Raw genomic sequence first — 21412 nt, forward strand, 5'->3', positions numbered from 1 at the left:
GAGAGAGAGGGAGAAGGAGAATCCTAAGCAGCTCCATGCTGTCAACACAGAGACTGACACAGGGCTCAAGCTCATGAACCGAATTGTGAGATCATGACCTCAGCCGAAATCAAGAATCAGATGCTTAACTGACTGAGCGAGCCAGGTGCCCCATGACTATATTTCAGTTTACTAGGTTCGCCTATAAGAGTTAGGTAAAAATCAGGGTGCCTGGGTACCTCAGCCGGTTAAGTGTCAGACTTCAGCGTCTGACTTCGGCTCAGGTCATGATCTCATGATTTGTGATTCAAGCCCCACATCAGGCTCTGTGCTGACAGCTGGCTCAGAGCCTGGAGCCTGTTTCAGATTCTGTGTCTCCCTCTTTCTCTTCCCCTCCCCTGCCCTCATTGTCTTTCTCTGTCTCTCAAAGATAAACTTTAAAAAAATTTTTTTAAAAAGAGGTAAAAGTCTTTCTAATAGGTCTTCATAATATAATGGTAATTCTTTGTGTGTTCTTTTGTCAATCCTATCCTATCATTGACCTACAAATAAAAAATTACATGCTGAAAGGATCTTTAGAACTTTATTATGTTAATATTTTTCTAATTTAATAGCTCTATGGATTAAGTTATTTTTATTATATTTTACATGTCATTAAGCAAGGAACTAAGATAAAGTTTATCTTCTAAGGAGGTAAAAGGACTATATATATAGTTTCAGTTTTTTTCTAGTTCCAAAGTCTCTCTTTCTCTCCCTTTTTCCCTCTCTTCCCCATCCTCTCTCTCTCTTTCTCTGTGAATGTGTGTAAAACATCTGACCTTTAAAATCTAAATTAGACTCTAATTATTTGGAAATCCATGGCAAGTTAAATGTAAGGGTGTGTTGGGCAATTTTCCAATGAGTTTAGTCAAAAGATATGGCTAAGGCTGATAATTAGCAGATAGTTTGTTCATTGCCTAAATTCAACTGATAATTGCCCATAACTATTTTTCTTTGTTTACATAACATAAATTTGACCCAACTGTATCAAAATATATTGCTGTCAAAGAGAGTCCAAGACATTCTGACACTCAAATTTGCTCTTACTCTTCCCTTCCATGTAAGAAGACTTAATTAGATAAACACCTCAATTTATCATCTTATTCAAGGGGAACTATGGTCCAGGCAGATTGTCACTGGCTTGAGGTTCTCTCCTCTATCCCCTATTTAAACTCTCTCCCCCAAAGCCAGAATTCTCCATGGAGGTTACCTGCATGTGAAGAGTAAAGCAGAAACACTGGCATGTTAAGAGAGCATAGTGATATAGTGGTCCCGAATCTCACTCCCCTAATACCCAACAATAATAGGCAAAAATGATAATAGCAGGCAAAGCTAAAGATTCACCAAAAAAACCAATCACAGAACAGATTGGGGCATACATTTCAAAATTTCAGAAATTTTACTTGTTGATAATGGAAGCCAAAGAGTGAGGTGGTTGGGCTTGTTCCTCAGCCCAACTTCATCCAAGAAGCAAAGGGGGAACTGATCAGACCCTGAAAAACACCACTTATAACCTTTAGCTTGGTGAGAAGCCAGCTAAGGAAAGAGAAGAAAGTGCGAGGAAAGAATCCATGTATATGTCAAGCAAAACTTCTCTCAAGAGTGGAAATCCCTGCATCCCAACAGAAGACCTCAACAGAGGCTCCATGGCACTGAGTTGAGGTGGAGGAAATGAGTCACAGCCCAAACAGGTCACATCCTGACTAGATATCAGCATCTCTGATGTAGGATAATTAAGGTAATCTTAGAAGATAAAGCAGAATCTAGGTGTTAGCAAATATTTCATTCAGCCCCATATGGGTTTTCCCCTGTCCTTTCTTCACACCCCTGACTATCACCAGTGCACAGACTATCTGGTACTACAAGTGTAGAATATAACGGGGCAGAAGAGAATAGCCCAGGGTAACTGGAGAGAATATTTTTACTAACCCTCCCCAGAAAAATTCCAAAACCAACCATTTAGGAAAATGTCTGTGAGCATAGAAACCTTCTGAATTGCTTCACAAGACGGTTTCACATGGATAAATAACCAAAGGAAGCATTTTGACATTATTCCTCCAAGTGTGTCAATACAACATAGCTATATTTTTCTAACCCCACAGAGAATTAACACTCTTTCCCACAGTCATTTTGACTCTTCTGATGCTCCCTTATAATCAAATTGTCATTAACATCTGTTTTAAGCAACAAGACATTCCCACGGTAGCAAAACTATGATGATTTTTTCATATGGAGAATGTAATGGAAACACATGAATTGAGGAAAACAAATAATAGCTTGTAAAATCTTGGGATTCAAGAAAAAAAATTGATTAATTAGTATAAATCTTATTTTGTGGGGAGAAATGTGAGAAGGATACATTAGTCACAGTAGATTCTTCTTTACTGAAAACCTTTAGAGAACAACGAACCTGTAGCCCCACATTGGTTATTCTGAGATAAGACTCAACTAACTCTTCTCTGTCTTACTGTGCTTTCTGGGGGCTTTCTCAAGATGGAAGGAGCCTTTTAGATTCATTCTTTATTGTCATTAATGGGTCTATATTATCATAGGCAATGTGGCAAGACAAAAAACTTTCCCTTAATAGCTCTAGTACCGGATAAACCTAGGTGTCGAAAGTGGTTGATTGTAAGCAATGAAAGCACTTATCTTCACTATTACAGCCATTCAAGGGCCAAAATTATAGGTATTTCCCATTTCGACTGATATAAATTTTTACTTATTTTCATCACAAAGAGAAGTGTAGAAAGAGGGCAAGTACCACAGACCTAACTTTGTCCATATGGTCTTTTTAGAAAGATTCTTGATTACTTTCAGAGCTCTCCTCAGGCTGATCAACACCACATTGCGATATTGTACCCAAAATAAGTATGGTTCACAAAAGGCAAAGGGAGAGGTGGGCTAGCAAAAGCATTCTATGTAAGTATCCCCAGATGTCGACTTACATTCTAGAAAGATCTTTGTTTAATTAAAAATTTAAAAGATTAGAAAAAAATCTCAAAAATGTCTAGTCTCTCTCTCTCTCCTATTCTTGTTTGATATATAATTCTCCTTAATTACACTCCTTCTTTTATCTGTTTGAGAGGTATTTATTGGGAGCCTATTAATCTCTGCTAGGCATTGGGTATATAGAATGTTGAAGAAAACACGTATTCGTTAACCTCATGGAGTTTTAAATCTACTACAAGAGACAAAACCAAATTTATGCAAATAACTACATAATCCCAATTTACAAGTTTAAATTGCTCCAGTTGCATGGAATCCTGTGTCTCAGGGAAGTGTTCTCAAGAGAATTCAAATTTATGTCCCACTCCTTTTGATTCCCCCTCTGAATTCAGCTCCATGTAGATTCTACAGCTCCTTTGGGGTAGAGTTCCTTTTCTCCTTTATCAGGTCTAATATATTCTGGCTTAGTGACTGCTGTCCTAGAAGCTGGGGGGGGGGGGCGGGGGAGAGTGGGGTAGATCCTGACTGTGGATCATACTATGCTGCAAGAGGACTCCTATATAATCTCCAAAGTTATTCAAGATATATAAGATTATGCCTCCTCTTAGAGGGGAATAGTAAGCTATTTCTGAGGCTCACATAGCAGGGGAATCTGGAGATTCAAGAATTTCAGATGATCCCAACCATGTTCAGGATCTCATTCTTTCCTGTACAAATGATAGAATGACTAACTTTAAAAAGTTCAAGGATTCAACAGTGAAACTGCTACAACAACAACAACAACAGCTAAAGCTCAGTGAGTTCTTCAGTTTTGTTACAAATAAACAGAGTTGGGGCACCAGGGAGGCTCAGTTGGTTAAGCGTCCAAGTTCAGCTCAGGTCATGATCTCGGGGTCCATGAGTTGGAGCTCCAGTCGGTCTCTATGCTGACAGCTCAGAACCTGGAGCTTTTTTCAGATTCTGTGCCTCCCTCTCTCTTTGCCCCTCCTCCACTCACACTCTGTGTCTCAAAAATGAATAAAAACAAATGAACAAAGCCATAATTTCCCAAATTTAAAAATCAGAAGTTATAAAATATAGCTTCAAGATGTTCGATTCATACCTTATGCATTGCATTCTGTTGCTAACAGTAGTTTGTTAAAATGTCTGACTTTTAAATAATAAACTAATTTTCTTATAGAAACATAACAAACTAGGGGCGTCTGGGTGGCTTAGTCGGTTAAGCGACCGACTTTCGCTTAGGTCATGATCTCGCGGTTCGTGGGTTCGAGCCCCGCGTCGGGCTCTGTGCTGACTGCCGGCTCAGAGCCTGGAGCCTGTTTCAGAGTCTGTATCTCCCTCTGTATCTCTCTGACTCTCCCCCTGCTCACGCTGTCTCTCTCTCTCTCCTAGAAATAAATAAAAATAAATTAAAAAAAGAAACATAACAAACTATAAAATAAAACTTTAAAACCTTCCATTTACAATAGTGTATCAATTAGGAGATGCATTTTGCTGCTAGTAACAGACTGAAAATAGAAGCTGAATAAATAAGACAAAAATCTCTTTATCTTTCACTTAAAAGAGGCCTACAGGTAGGCAACCCAGAGTTGCTATGGCTCTATGATTGTTAGGCCTATCTCTTTCTGTCTGTCATTTTTAGAGAGCAGCTTTAAGTACCAAGTTTATTCCATGTTTCAAATAGCTGCTGGGGCTCCAGCCATTACATCCATAGTACCAAAAAGGAGGAAAGTGAAGTTCACGTGGTGCATGCACATTATCTGTATGTCTTCACTTTAATAGAAATTTTCAGGAGTGTCATCTAACAACTTTAATTTTGTCCCACTGACTGGAAAGTAGCCACAGGCCACACCTAGCTACAAGGAAGACAGGGAAATGTAACCTTTTAACTGAGCACTTTGTCACCTTGAATCAAACCAATATTTTGTCATTAAAGAAGAAAAGGACAATGAATATTAGTGTTGGCAAGTAGTAATCACTGCCATAAATAGCATTTAGAACTACATAATATTGAGAACTACGGAGGATTTGTCTTGGACATATAAAATAAGATTTGAACAAATCAAATTTTACTGAAGTTGAAAAATATCTTTGAAGTAATTAGAAGGGCAATGGTGGCTTTGGGTGGAAGAAACCCAAGGACAGAATGGATTGTTGTCAAGATGCTAGCTCTTGTTTTGAGTGGTAGCTTGCAAGTGCTTATTTAATTGTTAAAAATTAATAGCTAACTAAATGCACAGAAGCAGACCATTTATGAACAAATAGTAAGAATGCGTCATGAGCCAAGACTTGTTATTAATCCATTTCAAAACAGAATGTGCAAATTTGAAATCCTACAGTTTTAATTTAAAAATGACTCTAAAATACATATGAAAGTATGAATAAGTGGGAAAGCCAGAAAAAAAAGCAAAGTGGGAGAGGAGGAGAATAAAGAAAAAAATGTGCACTGTCAGATTTCTAAAATTCCTGACACATCATTCTAATTACTCCCTTCGCCTCTGGGAAGGAGGAAACAGATCTTAGTCATTAACCCATGCTGCCTTTGATTCATGGGTACATCCTTCTCGTATTTTATTGGGAGTAACGGAAAGGGAGTCATTGTTCACTCTCCTACACTAAAGAAAGGTGATTATTGCTGTGCTTATACTACTATATTTTCCCGTGACTCATCTACAGATTTCAAGGTGCCTTTTTACATTGTGTCATTAACTACGTTCTGCTGCAGAGACTACTGGTTACCTATTCCAATATCTATTCTCTCTCTTTGTACTTTGATCTTACTCAGAACCATCAATAATGTGAACATGGAAGTGTGTGAATCAGAAAATTTTCTTAAAAGACAGATGGTGTGCACCCTTTGGCCTTTCTGCCATTTCCTTCCTGCTGCCTCTGAGGCAGAGGCAATGCATTTGTGAGCATGATGGATGGGAGAACTCAGTGCTTCTCTGGATTTCCTGTGACTCCATGGAGGCACTGTTTCAGGCCTGGGCTGCACTCTCTGATCTTTATTAAACATAATCGAGCACAAACGCCTGCTTTTTAGCTTCTCTAGAAAGTAGGGTCTCTGTTATATCCACTGACTCCAGTCCTAACTGACACACTTTCCTACTCTTGGTTATATGCCAAACTATTTTAAGAATCAGAAGCCACAGGAAACCGGCAGCAGAGTGCTAGGCAGAACCCACATTCTGAAGTAGGATCTTGAAGCCAATGATGGAAAAGATTCTACTGTGCATTGAAGCAGATTCTCTCATATGTGCATTCACTATATTTTATTGTTATATCTTACTAGTAGGAAAACTACCTCTTCCAAAGCAACTCCTTCATCTCGAAAAAGTGTAAGACCTTCTTACACTAGCACTACATAAAAATATATTTAAAAATATGAAATGAAGCATTAGTGAACCATCAATTATATATTGATTAATATGATAGTTGCAGTGCAGAAAGCATGTTTGCTGAAGTGTAAGGTATCTATATAATATCCAGACACAGAGAAGTATGCCATTCCTAAATGTTTGCACCTCAGTAATATTTTTGAACTGTTGTGTTATTTAACATAAGAAATACCGTTGACCTTTGAATAACATGGGTTTCAACTGTATAGGACCACTTATATGTGTTTTTTTAAAAAAATAAATACATTACGGTACTGCGAATTTCTCTACTGTGTTTTCTCTTACTTATAATTTCCTAGTAACATTATCTTTTCTCTAGCTTACTTTATTGTAAGAATACAGTATGTAATAAACATACAAAATATGTGTCAATCAATTGTATATGCTACCAGTAAGACCTTGGTCAACAGTAGGCTTTTAGGAGTTATGCTTTCGGAGGCCAAAAGTTCTACACTGGTTTTCGTCTGGTGGAGGTCAGCTCTCCTAACCCCTGAGTAGTTCATAGGCCAATTGTATTTCCTTTACCAACACTGTTACTGCTAATGGAAAGTCCCTGCTCCAGTATAAAGTGGCAGTTAAGTGATCCCAGTCCACAATCTGTAAGTCAAAAAGTTTGGTCAGCTGGAGGGTAGAGCAACATAGACTTAGGGGAATTGGGGAGGAAAGGCGATAAGTAAAGACTGGGAGCGAACGGCAGACTGTTGAGAGCGTATAGGAGAATTCTCATTGGGTAAGACTCACTGGGTAAAATAAGTTTTGTGAGAAGCTATCACTAGCTCTAAAGGATCATGGGATTCGTGGCTATTCAGTAGCTCTACCTGTGACATGTGGACGAATTCCCCAAAAATCTACAGACACAATGTGAAACCATCAGAGTCACTTCACTGCTAAATTGGAAATTGCTAAGTTGTTTCTTTGTGAGTGTATTTTAATCATGTACTTCATTTTTTGAAAAATGTGGGGAAAATTTTAATGAATTAATTATTCAATGTTTTCATAGTTAGTAAAATAATGCTGTTGTATGATAAGATGTTTCTAAGAATTTAGGTGCCACTATACAAGACACATTTTAAATTAAAAAATTTAAGGTAGAGACAGTTTTAACTTTTTTCCCATTCTATGTATTCTCTCAGCAGTTTGGTTGGAAGGAAATTTGCTAGGAGTCAATGCTGTTCTCCCTGCTGGAGATGCGGTGATGACAAGGACCCGAGCCCTGACTTGCAGATAAAATACTTTTAGTGTGTAAATGCTAGAATTCTTTCTGTAGTTTGGGGCGCCTGGGTGGCTTAGTTGGTTAAGCGTCTGACTTTCGCTCAGGTCGTGATCTCGCGGTTTGTGGGTTTGAGCCCCGCGTCCTGCTCTGTGCTGACTGTCAGCTCAGAGCCTGGAGCCTGTTTCAGGGTCTGTGACTCCCTCTCTCTCTGACCCTCCCCTGCTCACGCTGTCTCTCTGTCTCTCTCCTAGAAATAAATAAAACATTAAAAATTTTTAAAAGAATTCTTTCTGTAGTTCCCTTTTCTATTAGTTCATTTAGCAAAATGCTTAGGTTGTTTCTCAAATATTCAGTGTCTTGACTCAGCACTAGGGGGAGCAACCCTGCAGAAGAACAACAGAAAATCGGAGTTTCACTATCGTTAGAGAAATATTTAAAAATTTCAGAAGTGAATGGATGAGAATTGGTAAGATGTCGAATCACAGGCGTGTGATGTGAGCAACACCCATAACCAGTCAGCAAAGTACTTTCCAAGTGAGGTTAGATGGTGGAAGTTGAGGATCCTGCTTTGGATTACTGAAATCTTTTTTAGGGAAGTTTTTCCAGGACTGGAACTTTTTGAGTCCATACATTAAACAGTCTCCAGGAAACTAGAACATATCACTTTCAAGAACTGTGCTGCCAAGTGCTGCTAATTAGCAGGGATAAGGCAAGGAGAAGTAGGTAGAACAGCTTCAATTATGACCAGGCCTTAATAAGTAGACCCCTAACACAAAGGACTTCTAGAATGAACGATGATTCTATAATGCAGAGAACATACTATGTTATTTCCTTGTAAGAACAATTTTTTAAAAATTCAAGAAATTTAGAGTCGAAGACAAAGATAGAGAAAAATAGCAAACTTGGTTGAAATGGCTATTCTTATGTTTTATATATGTTGTCATTTGGGTTTCCCTAAGATGGTAATGAGATTGGTTATGCCAACCATGTTTTTCAAATTAGAACACAGGCTCTGTATGAGCCAAGCATTATACTAATACTTAATTATTTATTTCTCTCACTGTAACATATTTACATAACAAACATGATCAGAATCTATACAAAACATGGTTAACTATTTTATTTTATTTTATTTTTTACCTTCACAAATAGCTTTAGAAGATGAAGACTTTATTAAAATACAGTAGAAAGACATGGTTAATTTTATTTTAAAATTGAATGCAAACACTGAAAGTGCATATTATCTGAGAAAAACTTGTAATATTTGGCATTTGATATTTCATACAAAAAAATTCTTCAAAAGTAAACTTTATATTTTATTACCAAAAGAGGAAGCTCAGCCCATAGGATTCTTAACTTTTAAAAGTGGTGGTTTTAATCTTAACTTATTTGAGCTGAGTATATAAAGAGGGTGTGTTTCTTATCAAAAGTCACTCGTGCCCTATGAAGTCTTTCTAATTCCTTTTGCTGATTCAGGTGGTGTTGATGTCACTGTCTTTCAGGGGTTTCATAACATGAATGTGTTGATGTGGACACGAGGATTTGATGTACCAACTCAGATCTCTTCCAGTAATCCCCTGGTGTTAGTGACTGGTGAGTAGGACATGCTAAACTCACAGCTAAGAACAAAAGACACTGAGTTCACCTTTTAAGCATGAAGAATGTCCTCTGTTTCCTACTTCTAAATTATAGGACACCCTAATCTTTGACTTACAAAATGGTGGATTCCCACAGAACCCTGAGGGAAAAAAGAAAAATAGTAACTTTCTTGAGAGTATAGTTACTGAAATATTTAACTAACCCCTAGTCCCCAAATTGGAGGAAACACTAGACTTGCATGTTCCTAAATTTGGTTTCTAAAAACTGAGTAATACCATTGACTTTTCATCTGTAGATTTCTGAAGGCAGAAAGCCCATCTGTGAATGGGTTCACAGAAGCAGGAAGCCAGCAGGGCATGAGAGTATCATAGAGTGCCTATGAAGAGGAGGCATTAAGGGCCACTCTATCCTTATTCCTAGAGGGCATGGAAGCTAGCACTCAAGATTCCACCTGAGAGAGACCAAAGTTGAGCAGAGAGACAGGAGCTCCTTAGGTTATTGTTCAGTAGAATGTATACCCAGAAGGGTATATGTACCACAGATGAGGATTTGGGGGAGATGTGCAGTGGCTAAGAAAACTCCATATGCCATCTAAATGGAGACTCCCAAGTCACTGGAACCTATGAAATCAGACTGAATCTGATGGAGGACAGGGGACCTCCTCTCATCCCTCTGTAAGCACCTGACCGTGACTTTGTTTTTGGCCAATTTCAGTTGTCAGGCCAGAGAGTACCATTGGTGGAAGAAACCTCTGAAGAGAAACAGATAAAAGGTAAGCAGAGAAAATCAGGGAGGTGGAGAAGGATGCCATGAGCAGATGATTTAAAGCTGGACAGTACACATTTTCATGAAAAGATTAAGGGACAAATTTCAGTGGGAGGGATTGACTTCATCAGGAAAGACTGAATGAGCATGAGCAGTGGTTCAGTTTTTAAGCCAAACTACTATGTTGAAATCCTGGCTACTCTGTTCACTAGCAATGTGACCTAAAGCAATTAGTTGTCCCTGCACCACATTTTTTTGAAAAAACTAAATGAATTAGAATAGTATCTTGGACATAAGAAATAATTAATACATGTTAGATATAATAATGATGGTGATGATGACAAAGTCACCATCCAGATACAAGCGGGCTTGTAAATTTGATATCTGTTAGGGAAAAATACATCCTGATTTTGTACATAACTGGGTTCCAATGCTTGATACACCTTTTTCAATGTTATGTTTATATGAAGCACAATAATATATTTAATTAAATTTCCTTATACCAACTATATACCTTATGCAGTTAAAACTGAGTCGTCCATAAAAATAAATAAACAATTATAACCACTAAAGTGGTTAGTTTAGTCAAGCAAAATAAAATCTCAAAACATGGATTTAAAATTACTATCTTTTGTTGAAATAGATGGCCATCTTACACACTGCATTTTTAAAGATTAAATGTTAATTCTTTTGTGCTGCGCACAGACTCTAAATCTATTACCTGTCTACCTATCCAACCTCTTATGCCTCAGTCATGAAATTCATTCTTTGGCTTTACACAGGGTCTTTTTTCTGCTTATAAACACACACACACACACACACACACACACACACACACACACACATCTCTTTGTTGTAGGCAGTTTCTTCTGTTTTCCTCAACTGTATTTATAACACTTTCCTCCTCCAAAATACCTTCTATGAATTCTTTCTTTCAACATTGAATTTCATTAATTTTCAACATTCATTTTAACATTCATTCTTTCAACAAATATTTCCTGAACACATAATTGTTCCAGGCATTATTCCATGCCCTTGGAGTACAGTGATGAGCAAAGTTACACAAGGTCCCTCATCTCAAAGAAGTAGCACACTGCTGGGAAAAGGCAGATAAATAGGAAGACAAAAAAATGAACAGCATTGACATTTAGGTCAGTGATGAGGAAAGACCTTCTGAATGATAAAACTGCCAGGGCATATACTCTATAGTAACAGAAACTTTTGTCTGTTTGTGCTGTATTCCCAGGGCCAAGGACAGTGTCAGGAACATAACTGATCCTCAATAAACATTTTTTTTGATACAACTCTGAATGCAATGGATACTTTTGGAATTCAAAGGCAGTATTCCGGGCAGAGGAAAAAGCAAGTGCAAAGGTCTTATAGGAGGAAGGAGTTTGGCATGTTTGAGGAGCACAAAGTAGGCCAGGGAGCCAGAGGAAAAGCCGTAGGAAGTGTGGTCAGACAGGAAGACAGAACTTTGTAGATTCTGGTCTAGGATACAGTAGGAAGCCATTGAAAACAGGTGGAATCTTTGCCATTGTTTTCTTCTCCTATCTTTATTATTCCTTTTATTCTATTTTATATTCTATATTATTTGGGTTTTTTTTTCACTTCTTGATTTTGACAGTTTACTCATTGTTTTTTGCTAATTTTACTAGTTTTACTAATACATGAATATAACACTATAAAATTTATCTAAGTGCTGCTTTGACTTTATTCCATAAGTTTTGATGAGCAGTATTTTTATGATACATAACTGTTTTATCTCAATGTACATTTCTTCTTTGACAATTTAATTATTAAGAAATGTGTTTTTAAATTCCCAAATATGTGGGCTGTTGGTTATTTTGTTTTTAATTTTGTTATGGTAAGAAAACATGATATGAGTCACATGGTATTTGTTAAGACTTGCTTTGGAGCCTAATACGAGGTTAATGTTTCATGTGTACTTCAAAATACTTTGTTATTATATCATGTATGTTAATTATGCTGTTCAAATCACCTATATTTTTAGTAAACCTTCATCTTTTTATCCTGTCATAATCATAATTCATATACGTTGTTAGGTGTGTGTACAAGTTCAAAAGTGGTATATCTTCCTAACGAACTGCTTCTTTTATACAACCCTTTTAAAATACAACAATGCTTTCCTCCCACCCATAAGTCTCTTTCATCTGGTACCAATATGGTCACCTTTGCTGACACCACCATGTCATTCCCACTTTCTACTTCACATATTTTACTTTGTATTCTTTCTTCTCTTTTCCTATTGGATAAATCGTGGGTTTTTTTTCAAAAATTTCTTTTGTTCTTCTTTTGTTATTGTATGGCAAAAATGTATTCACTCTCTCTCCTTTAAGTGGATACATTCACAGTGTTCATATATGGCGTGGAAAGTGTAAATATGACCAGTATCTTACTCTCCTCTCAGATTACATAAAATTGGTAGAATGCATTAACTCTAATCTCCTCAGTGATCTATGTGTGTTATTGGTTCTGAAATTCATCTTGCTTTTAAGCTCTCCCCTCCCCAAGTGAGCATTTTTTGTTGCGAGGATGGTAGTTTTTAGTGTCTATGCTAATTTAGTTAAGCCATATCTGTTTACCCACTTTCTTTTTCTGTTCTACACTGTTTCTTACATCTCAGACCTTCCTCCTGGGGTCAGTCTCTTTCTTTAGTGAAAATACATTAATTACATTATAAAATCTCACAGTCACGGTCTGAAAATGTTTTTATTTTCTCCTTCTTTACTGATATTTTAGGTTGGTTTCATTTATACTGATGGTCATTTTCCACTCTGAAGACATTATTTTGCAGTCTTCTGGCCTCTGTCGTTGCTGTCCTGGTAGTCTAATTATATATACCCCTGGTAGTCTAATGATTCTTTCTTCATAGCTAATCTGTCTTTCCTATCTGGCTACTTTTAAGATGTTCTCTCTGCTTTTGTGTTTTGCAATGTCTATTGCAGATGCATTTACTTTTTCTTTTTCTTTTTTTTTCTTGGCCTTCTATAGGAATTGCGTTGTTTCCTCTCTCTCATGACTTCTGTGCAATACTGAGATATTATTGTTTCAGATGTTTCTCCTCCCCTGTTCTTTCTATTCTCTTCTTGGGAATTATCATGAGACCTATGTCGAAGCTTCCTGTTTCTCTGATTCTTTTTTTTTTTTTTTTTTTGGTGTAAAAAAGTTTTAATTTTAATAGAATGAAATGTATTGGTCTGGACCTTCATGACTTGTGTTTTTTGTATCTTTTTTTTTTTTTTTACAAATAGTTTACTGTCAAATTAGTTTCCACATAACACCCAGTGCTCATCCCCACAAGTGCCCTCCTCCGTGCCCATCCTCCCCTCCCCCCAACATCCATCAGTCCTCAGTTTTTGTCAGCATTCAAGAGTCTCTCATGGTTTGCCTCTCTGATTCTTTTAAACTCTCTGTCATCCTTTTATTTTTAGTTATCTCCATCTCTATCCTGGATAATTTATATATTCTGTCAAATTGTTTTTCTCTTACATGAAGTCCTTAGTAGCACTAAATACTTCTGTTGTTGTTTCTGCACACTCTGTCTCAGACGGATTTTTTTCCTTTGTATGTTTTGTAATTTTTTTCTAGACAGTTTGTCTTTAGAGGTGCTTGTTTATTTTCCTGAGAGAATCTCGTGGGAGTATGTTGGGTCACGTTCCTTAGAACCAGACACTTGAGACAAGGCTTCAGTGGTAGTGCGTATTAAGGGAGTGTTCCAGGCAAACTGGTGAGGGTGTGGAGGAGAACAGGAGAGAGAAGTGGAGGAATCTGACCAAGGGTATGACCTCAGGCAAAGTCCCATAGAAAATGATCTCAGGCTGATTCTGAAGGTGACTCTGGAGTTACGCCACCAAGTTACGCCACCGAGTTGTTGCAACTGAGGCTGGAGAGCTATGAAAATCGAGTGGGAGAATGTGTCTTGGGTGGCAGTGCTCTGAACAGAGGCCTAGCAGTGCCGGCTGGGAAAGCATACCCACCAGGGAGTCCCTGCCTCAAGAAACAGTAAAGATGGATCCAGGGATCTGGGTGAAGCACAGACACTGACATTATCCACTAAGATGTCTCTGCACAGTGATTCTACATTTGATTTAGCACTTAAGAGTATAACTGGCCGAGGACCAATATTTATATTTGCTTGTCAATTAGAGGATTCTCTGGTACCACACAAGTTTCTATTCTGGAAAGTGCAAGCCAAAGGAACGGGTTTCTCATTTAAGACTTGTTTTCTCCCAAAGTGCAAGCCAAGATGAGCTTGCTTGTCAGCACCCTGGCTGCTGAGCCACTTTTTTCCTCCTTAGCTCTTCTATATTGGGGACAGCTTCTCCAGGAAAGGCCTTTCAGCAAGGCTTCATTCAGTTATACACCTTAATCGTGCTCTATGCAAGGATTAAAATCTGATGCAGGTATTAGCTAGTCTAATGAGCCCTCCACACCCCTCTCTGAGGGCTCATTCTTATCACTTCTGAGGGCTATAAAAATGTTTGCACACCAGCTTGTTAGAGACTTGGGGCTGTGTCTATGAGATGGCTCTTACTATTCTTTTGTTTCTTTGTTTTTTCTTTTTTCTTTTTTTTCTTATTTAATTCTTCAGTGTGTTTCTTCTGTCTCTTTTCTCTTGCAGATGAATTTTATGTGGGAAGAACTTCAAATTCAAACTGTAAGCAAGAGTCATATCCTTCAAGTCTTGGTTTGGACCCCAGTAGTCTTAGCGGGTTCCTAAATTGCCCTTAATTGTTAAGATCAGTGACTGAAAAAATTGGAGAGAGAGTATGGACAGAGCTGTGAGATCAAAGAGTTCCAGAGACAGACGTGTGGAAAACTTGATATCCTCAAGAAGGATAAACAGGAAGAACATGTCACCACTGTAACCAGAAGAGGAGATGAACATAGTTGTGCGTTCTCTGGCCTACAGATGCATTTTATTTCTGTAGTGTGAAAACAATTGGTAGGGAATTCTCTCTTTTATATTCTTTTTCTTAGAAAATAATCGGAGGTTTCTGAGAGACCTGGGGCACAAACTGAACTGCTACTTGCCTCAGTTTCCCTTTTATGCCAAGGAAACTGAAAAACCATCATATGCTGAATGAACGACAAGAAATGAGCTTAAGTCTCGAATGCTGATTGTTTTCTTCAGTACTTTCCTAAAAGTGCTGACACAATATTGCCCCTCCGAACATTGACTTATAAGGTAGCAGCCCAGATAAAGGTGTGCACAAAACATTTAGGCTTCCACTGAGGAACACTTTTAACAAACGATTCACATGTAGATTGTAGGACTGATGCGAACTTCAAGGCTAGTTCCAAAGTATTAAACATTTTTCTTGCTTTCCTCAAATGCAAATAACTGGATTGAAAACATTCTAGGCTGGTATTAGTGTAACACATGGAAAAATCAAATATAAGATTCAAGACTATTTGTGAGGAGTGTTGATTCTGCCCAATTTGGCCAACAGACCTGTAACAATCATGGTCACATGAGGTCTACTCTTCTGTCAGGAAGAGTTCTTTAACTCTTTATAAAGACAGAAAAAGGGTTTTTTGAGAATAACTGGACTTACACTGTAGATGGTAATTGTATTCAGTTTCTTACACAGATCATGCTGTAAAAATTATCAGCTACTCCATTCCTTTCTAATATCAGTTTTCCATTCCCTAGGAACTGGAGAAAACTCTTAAGCAAATATTGCAATTATCTTAGCTTGCATCCTCAGATATAAAAATATCTGCTTAAGTCTGGAAAACCGGGAATGGGAAACATAGCAAGGGTCTGTTTTCCAACCAAGAAAACACTCCCCAGGCAAGAGAAAATAGAAGTACAGAAGTGTGGTCAAGTACAATATATTATTTTTAGAAGGGAGTGTTTTTGCATTCGTCACTTAGATTATCAATTGGCCCCGCCATCCTCAGCCAGACAGCAAGAGAACTACAGAAAGAAAGTAAGCAAAATTTCAAAAAGCTTTTGCTCCGTAACCTCCATGAGACACTGAGTCTTCTGGAAATGGTGGTATGTGTACACATTGACAGAATGTTAGCTGCATTGGTGGTGTAGATAATAAGAAAGAGCTGGATTCAATACCTTCTATTCTTGGGAATAGAAACCCTAACTAGATATCAAGTCTTCGGCTACTTGGCATCATCAGTGGGGCAGCGTCTGGGCAGTGATACTGTCACTGGGTAACAATGGCGTAGATTCTACTCTGAACGTAGGCATGATTAGACACATTATCTCAGTGACCTGCACCAGGATATAAGAAAAATAGTAGGTCTCCCCAAGGTAGTAAACAGAATGTTATTAAAACTCATGTGAGGGGTACCTGGGTGGCTCAGTCAGTTGAGCGTCTGACTTTGGCTTAGGTCATGATCTCACGGTTCGTGGGTTTGAGCCCAGAGTTGGGCTCTGTGCTGACAGCTCAGAACCTGGAGCCTGCTTCAGATTCTGTGTCTCCCTGTCTCTGCCCCTCCCCCACTCATCCTCTGTGTGTGTGTCTCTCTCTCCCCAAAATAAAATAAAACATTTAAAAATTAAAAAAAAAAACAACTCATGTGAGAAACCCATTAGATATTCTTAAATTTATTCGGAAAAGTCTTCTGGATGTTATACTTCTTGAGGAGTAAGTAAGATTATAGATAGCTTTTTCTTAATTATTTCTTACGCAGCTGGTAGAGTTTTTGTCAGGTCTGTGTCATGGTCTGACAGTTCCCTCTGTCCAATCCTACTTCCCCCTCTTTTCTTTTAAGGTGTTATACTTTCCAATCAATAGTTTGCACTCCGGACTCATCTCGGTACCTGTTTTCTAGAGTCCAAAAGGAAAGGTATCCCGCACTGTTCTCATTCCATACAGCTCTGTGTTATGCTATTTTGTGCAACACAGAATCCTTCTCTTCCAAGACCTCCTTCTTAATTATTTCTTACGCAGAGAGTTAATTTGCTACTGTTACAAGAGACCCAATTTTGGATTCGGACTTGGTCTGGGTTTGAATCCCAACTTTGCCTTATGCTTACCAATATGAACTTGACCAAGTGGTAAATTTCTATGAGTCCCTATCTTTACATTCTTCCAATCTGGGACTGAGCTAGAAACAGACCCCTCATTGGATGGAAACATGGGTATATATAACTGGTGTGCAAAACAATTAGACATCTTCCCAACAGTCCCAGAGACAGAGATCACATTTCATGCTTACTGTGGACAGCATGGATTTAGTTACAAGTATGTTTTTATTTTCCTTTATAAGAAGAACTTACCACTAATATGTGTTAAGTGGATGCAACATTATTTTTTCTGCTTCCTATTAAAAAGAAATCCCCTGCACTATAAAATTTGCTTGTATATTTTCCCTTCTCAGAATTTCTAGTTTTAATAATATCTCATCTTCTGCCTCTCTTTGAAGTAAATCTTCTCTTCCTTAAAGTTTGGTATATTTTCCTATCCATTGACTAAGTTTTGTTGTCATTTTCCTATGACAAGTGGAATTAGCTCTTGGTTTTTATAATTACTAGTTCAGCTTTTGGATGAGAATTATGTCCATTGTGTTATTTACTGTGTTTTGAAAGAAAAGTTTCACTCCATTTAACTTCCTCTTTGTCTTTTAAAATAACTACTTGAAATATTTTCCCTAGTGTTTTTCCATAGAAACAAAAAATTGGGAAAAGGACAGAAAGAGAAGGGGAATTATGGAAAATGTTTTAAGTTAGCTTTCTTTTTTTTATTTTTTTCACTTTCCTTGCCAAGTTTAAGCCCATGAAGTCTTGACTAGAAACTAAGTATAGAAAAGCCCCAAACAAACCAAACCTGGTTAAGTATGGTTACATATCCCTATATTATATTTTGATAAGGGATCTTTTTAGTAATAAGCATTATAAAGGAGCACCAAATAATACTAACATCTTACCATTTTATGGTATTTTACAGTTTCACTTTTTCTTCTTTTAATCTTGTATAAATGTACCCCAAAAGTTGAACTGTTCCTTTTGGACCTTTCAGAATCCTGATTATATGGTATTAAGAAGATTGAAATGATGTGTAATAGAATGTGAAATGGAAGCCTTGCTTGAGACCTTAAAACAACAGAGCCCAGAGATTCCAGACATGCACAGAACAGTTCTCCCCCAGAGACTTGAGAGCAGTCACAAATCACAGACCGGCAAGCACAATGATGGCAGTGGAGTCTACTATGTCTCACTTCCATCCAGCCCCTCGCCTTGTAGAATTACCACGGCTGATGTGGTGTCTGTTCACTTTGTCCTTCAAACTGCAAGAGACACACGTGAAGTTCACCAATTGGTTTCCCTGAATCCTCTCTCCCATGATTGAGAGTAGGAGGAAACTCCTCATACTCTTCCTCTTCAGGGGGGCTCTTTTAAAAGACTTTTCTCAAAGACCCCTTCATCAATTCCTTACTACGTGCTAACTCCCAACTCTTATGGTCAAGGAGCCATTAAGAGTTACATGACTGGTTTTGGCTAACTAGTTTTTCCAAGTGCTACAAGGTGTTCTTCCACATTTTGATATCTGAAATCTGTTGGACTTAGCCCACACTTCTATTTTGAAAGCCAACTACAAATAAAATTTTGAAAAACAGAAACACATATGCGCAGCTTGCATAGAGAAATGTATGCCATAAGAGCTGGTTCTCTTTTAAAATCAATGACTCTGACTTCAGAATTCATCCCTGATACTAAATAAATGGGTTCACATGTTATGAGATCATCACTCAAGATTTTGGCCTATCTACTTAAATATCAATGAATACAATAAAATTCAGCAAATATTCACTTCTGGTTTTCTAGATGCCAAACCCAGAAAAAACCAAACAAAGGTATTTGAAATAATTTCAGATATGTAGGGGCAAAAAAAGAAAAAACAAATTCAACAGCAATTTAAAATATGGGACTTAATGCAATAGCAACACATGAATGTGGGGCTCTCCAATCAGATGGGGGGAGCATCAAATGTCGAATGTCCTAATTGGGTGGGGGCTGGTGGCACAGGCAGTGAAAGAATTCATCCAAGGAAGAACAAAAGAATGCAAGTTTGTTGAATACACTGCAAGGGAGAAAGGGGGCAGGACAGCAAAGGAGAGACTGTCTGCGGCTGTGGTGGAGGGCCACGGTTATAAGGTTGTCATTGGTCAGTTAGGGCTTATGACTATTTTGAGGCAGTTTGCATTCAGCTCAGTGGGTGCTGTGGGCTCTTTTGTCTTGTTCAAGTTTCCATTGCTCAAGTTTGTTGCATAAAAGCAGCCTCCACAATGTTGTAGTTTCTATACTTTCTATAACAAAAACTATTGACAGTTCCTTTCTCAGGAACATAGCTAGATTGTTTTCCCCAGCCCTATTTACAGATAATGCATGACTATGTGCCTAGCTTTAACCAGTGGAATATGTGTCACTACTGACATGAGACTTTTAGGAAGCCTGTGTGTCTTTTTCACACTCTCTTTTCCCATCACTAGCTGGGTAGCTTGTTCCCACCTCCAGACATTCTGATTTAATTTATACGGGGTACAACCTTGGCATCAGGATTTTAAAAGCTCTCAGGTGATTCTAATCACCTTCTTCCAGCAAAGCTTGGGAACCTTTATTCCAAGGGAGGGCACGTCACCACATGGAGGAAAACTGTCTGTTCAACAGGAGCATATGCTTTTAACTATAATATAAATAAGGAATAAACTTTTGGGGTCTCTTTGACAGACCAGCTAGCATTACCTTGGTTAGCATACTTAATAAATTAGCAAAATGTACAAAAGAAAAATCATGATGCTAAAGATTGCAGTGATAGTAGTTTGCTCATAGGTATTGCTTTTGCAAAGATATATTATAAGTATATATGATATTAATACATAATATGAGAAATGGAGATATTTCTACCACTTAAGTCATTAAGTTGATTCTTATATATTGAAACTGATACTGACATATTTAAAAATAATTCAACACAAGAAATGTTGTGTATACTCATACAAGAGATTAATATAAAAAAACCTCTACAAAGGTTTAAGTTAAAAACAAATGTTTGCCTGCTCCCTGGTGTTCCATTGATATTAGAATAAAATTTAAGGTCATTATCATGACTTTCCAAAGCCAGGCGCATTTATGTCATCTTACCTTGCTCTTCCTTGCACTTACCATCTTTCAGCCAGCGGTCTTCCATTGGTGCCTCAAAGGCACACAACCCCTACTACTCCAGGACATTTGCACATGCTTTCTTGTCTTAAAACATAATTATCTTCCATGGGTACCTGGGTGGCTCAGTCAGTTGAGCATCTGGACTTCAGCCCAGGTCATGATCTCATGGTTGGTGAGTTCAAGCCCTTCATGTGGTGCACAGCTGTCAGCTCAGAGACCACTTAGGATCCTCTATCCCCCCTTCTGTCTGTCCCTCTCCTGCTCATGCTCTGTCTCTCAAAAATAAAAAAATACAGGGCACTTGGGTGACTCAGACAGTTGAGTGTCCAACTTCGGCACATGTCAAGATCCCATGGTTCATGAGTTCAAGCCCCTCATCAGGCTCTCTAGCCTCAGTGCAGAGCTCACTTCAGATCCTTTGTCTCCCTCTGTCTTTGCCTCCCCCTACTCATGTTTCTTTCCCAAAAATAAATAAACATTTTTAAAAATAATAAAGAAATAAATCTTTAAAAAAACAAAAAAACAATAAAAAACATAATTATTTTCCCTAACATTTCTTACCTTTCACCTGGTTTACTCCTTCTCACCCTCCAAGTTACAGCTTAAATTTAATTTCCATAGGGAAACTTCCTGGTCTAGGTCTGGTCTGGCAATTATACACTGTGTCATATGAGATACATAGTAGACAGTCAATAAATATTTGTTGAAAGGATAAATTAATCCAAGTCTCAATACTTTTCTTTACAAAAAACAAGAACTCAGTGGAGCTGGTGGAAGCAAGAACATCAACCTGTTGGTTTTCAGGACTTCATTTTCACCAAGGACCAATGAATTGTACTTTCTCTGGCTTAAGATGAATATCTTTTTCCCCAATGAATCATTAAGAAAGGAAATGCACTCTTTAAAAGGCTCACATTTGCAGAAGAATTAAAAAAATTGTGATTACGTGACTCAGTCAATGTAATCGTTAGGGCTTATCTAAGTTTATTAAATGCCCTCAGGATCTGTTTCCCAGATTAGCTTCTGTGATCTGCTGCTGTTCCAGGAACAACATCATGTTGTTATTTTTTTTTTAATTTTGACTGTAGCCTCATGTCCTTTTATAGCATTTCCTAAGGAAGTTTGTCTGTATTCACATCCTCAATAAGAATATTGAATATTCAGTATTAAATGCATATGTATAAGTCTGTATTTCCAGATTTATAGGACACATAGTAATGGAGATATAGAACTCACTTATGCGTTTTTTTTGTATAAACATTTGAGTATCCTTCATTCTTACAAACCATCTTTGGAGAAACTGTTCTCTGGTTTCTCTTT

At 37.8% G+C, this 21412-nt stretch overlaps 1 pseudogene; it reads right to left on the minus strand.

The window, feature by feature from the left end:
• The window catches only part of LOC120235989, a 39673-nt pseudogene extending 19556 nt beyond the window's left edge, over positions 1 to 20117 (minus strand).
• Between the last annotated feature and the right edge of the window lie 1295 nt (positions 20118 to 21412).

This window comes from Hyaena hyaena, unplaced genomic scaffold, assembly GCF_003009895.1.
Source record: "Hyaena hyaena isolate Hyena2069 unplaced genomic scaffold, ASM300989v1 scaffold_143, whole genome shotgun sequence".
In the NCBI taxonomy this organism is placed as follows: Eukaryota; Metazoa; Chordata; class Mammalia; order Carnivora; family Hyaenidae; genus Hyaena; species Hyaena hyaena.